Source organism: Silene latifolia, chromosome 1 (genome assembly GCF_048544455.1).
Source record: "Silene latifolia isolate original U9 population chromosome 1, ASM4854445v1, whole genome shotgun sequence".
Lineage (NCBI taxonomy): Eukaryota > Viridiplantae > Streptophyta > Magnoliopsida > Caryophyllales > Caryophyllaceae > Silene > Silene latifolia.
Window position 1 is genome coordinate 151,280,100 of NC_133526.1, and position 3,708 is coordinate 151,283,807.

Here is a 3,708-nt window from a genome sequence, read left to right on the forward strand (position 1 = left end):
AGCTTTGATATCTAACAATTCACTTGGAATTTATTTCGGATTTTCATGGCTCTAAGCCTTGTATTGAGTTGTGACTTAAACACTCTCATGTAAGTCATATGTTCATTATTTTCCAGAAGTAACCAACTTGAATCAAACAATTTCTTTGTAAGTTGCAAGCTCTTTACTTTCTAAAAGTAACACAAATTCATCATCTTCAACAAGTGATGACTTTAACCTCTTAGGTTCGCAAGAAACAATGTCTTACACAAAACGTCTCATGTAGCCAAGAAAGACCAGTTTCTTGCGACATAACATTCTTTGTGACTCTTTAAATAATTTCTCCCACTCTGTCTTTTAGAAATAAACTTGTTTTCTAGTAAGACAGTTTCACGAGCCACAATCCCGTTGTACTCGTGATTATAGTAAGGAAAAATGAGCATTTGTTTCTTTTGAAAACTTACATACATGGTACCCTACCATTTCATATCTCATATGATTCGTTTTAGATTTAGTGGAAAAAAAATTTAGACAAAATGATAAAATCCCCAAAAGGATCAAGTAACTCAAAGTAACTTGATTGAAGTCCAAACCATATCGAATAGCGTTTGATTTCTTATCCAACCACACATTATCCCATAATGTGTGATAAGAGAGATTAACTTGTGATACTATATCACATTTCATTTGGTTTATAACAAAGTCTTCACTTTGATGATCTCATCACGACTAAATCGCGATTCCTTGAACTCTTTGAATTTCTTCAAAGATTTCTCTATTTACCTTATTAAGTGAACACATTAGCGTCAACTTAAATCGTTGGTAAAAGAAAATGATCAACCTATTTTGGATCAATGATTTACAACCTCGGTCTCCTTTTCAACCAAAAAAAGCACGAGACATCTTGCCTTGAATACAAGATACGCATATACCATAAGATCTAATGGTTTCAAGAGTACTCGATAACTCTTTGCGTTCATCATTCCAGAATCTAAGGTTCATTCTTGGGTTACCAATTTGAGTCTTGCATCATCTACATGATATATCATTCTAGTTTGGTTTAGAATATAATCACCTTGATAATGGGCTAGCCATACATCAAATCATGGTGTATAGGGTCACAAAAGTGAAACCTCTTTTGTATCTTAACAAAATTATATTCTTATCTAGAGTTTATTCACTTAATAGTCATAATTAAGGTATAAATATAAACCCAAAACTAGATTGAGTACACAATGACTCTATCTCTCGACATCATTGTTGCTAGTCGTCATATTCTAGTCATCTTATGTATCGAATACAATGATGAAAACCTCCACTGGTTTCTAATATTGACGTAGTAGTACTAGCAAAATTTATGTTAATCAAATAAACATTTAAAGAAGAAGGTCACATTAGTTGTCCCACAACTAACTTGTTGATTCTTCAATAACTTGAGGTAGTTTCCTTTCTAGCGTCCAACAATTAAGACAATGGAAACTTTATCGGTCGGGATTGATAGGTTTAGTATCGTTATTCTCAATAACTTTACTTTTAACATTACCTTATATCAATTCCATTCTTATTTTACTTCTTTGAACCTCGTCCTTTTCTTAACGGTTTAAGAGAATGCTCCCACTCATTTCAATGAGTCTTTGCTTAGAGAAGCAAAATTGAAATTCATGAAGACTACTCTTCATTCGTTTGTTTAGTCTTAAAACTTTCATTGAAGTGGTTGCGGTATTTTGGTCAATTACGATTTCCAACAAATCTAGTCACCAAAATGATTTAACGTTTCAAAATAATTAACTCAATTAAGCACATGAGAAACCATTCATTGTAAGTAGATATGTTAGTCGAAAATCAAAAACCCTTTTGATCACGAATAACTTTCATCTATACTCTTCAAAAGAGATCCTTACAATGGATCATACGAGGTTTTTAGAAGAAAAATTCAAATTTTGTCTTTAGTTACGATGTTTTAATGGAGATTTGAACTAAAATCGAAATGATATCGTATATGAATTGTGGTAAAGAAATAGAACAATATGATAACGGAATAGTGGAAAACTTAACATTTATCGTTTTATTAATACTTGTAAATAACAAGCAAAGCATTTACATAGTGACCTCTACTCAACTATGATAAATGATTCCAAGACCCAAATTCATATTAACTTGGGCACGGGGTAGCCGATGGAACCCTTATCAATATAACTCGGTAGATTAACTCTTTAATCGATTCTACTTTTAGAACTCATGGTCGATAAAATTACTCTAATATTTATCTATAGCCCAGAACACATGCGACTACGGTCACGAATACTTCCGTTGAGGTCAATCCAAATTTCAAATAAATGTGTCCATGATCCAAATTCACATTAACTTGGGCACGGGGTAGCCGATGAAACCCTCATCAACATGAATTCGGTGGATAGACATCTATCACCCACTTCCCCTACGTAACAAGGTTTGTACCCCGGGGTGGCCGAGTGCACTCCCTCGCGAAATAGGTTTTCATGGTTTCTACTTTTTGGTAAGGCTATGTCTCAATTGTTTATTTTAGCGAGAGGTCATGTCAATTTATTATCTATCACGTTTTAAGTGAACTAAAGCGGTGAATTACGATAATTGTAATTGACACGGTCGATAAACTCGATTAAAAAGATAATGTATGTTTTAGTTATGGCGATTTAACGATGCATGCAACATATAAATAAAATGCAAAGCATAAATAAAATCCTAGTATGGCCTTCCTAAAATAGTAAATCTAATAAACTATTACAAATTCGGAAGCCAACTCCTTTGGTCCCTTGAACTTCGGTCTTGGCACGCACCTCAAGGCAACACTTTCTTTAATGGATCGCCTTCTCGAATGGCACCGTCTTCAAGGTACTCCGGAATAAATAAATTACATAATAAATTACATAATTTCCTATTATACATTTGTAATTAAAATAAAATAAATCTATTAAATTACAAAACGGTGATACGATATCACAATAAATTACAACCGAATCGATATTCCCATACATTTCTGGTAATACCAATTTAAAACTAAGGCCATACTAAGTAAAATTACATAATTCAAAATTACATAAAATAAAATTATGACAATCATAAATAAAATGCAGCATTATAATATGTATGAACATGCCCAATTTTATGCTAAATCGCCTTTAAGGAGCCAATATCGTATATTAATCGGTTTTTACGGATTTGCGTGATTTAACCTTTTAAAAATCACAATAATTACATAAAATCATATTTATGTACTAGTTAATTACCCTAACCATCTTAGGACTCAAAATTGGTCTCCACTAACATATTGACAATAATTAACTTATATTTCTTAATATTGTTCATAAATGGACTCAAAAATACAATATTATGTCATAAACTTCAAATAAATCATAAAAATTTCAAACAAATTCAAAATTTGAAATTTAAACTCATGAACATTCTGGAAAAATACCATGACACTCATAATGTTCAAAAAATTAGGTTAAAAATTTGGAAAATTATCGAGGAAAAACAATGTTGCGGTTTATCGGATTTATCATTTATAACCATAAAAATATGAGAAAAAATATTTTTATTAACTTTTCACTTTTAGATCTGAAATATAAGTTAAAATTCAACATATGACGTTTTTCCTTAATCATGAAGTATGTTTTAGCAATTTTTACTAATTAAAGTCACTATTTATGTGATTTTTCATCAAAAATTCATAAATCATGCATAAAGACT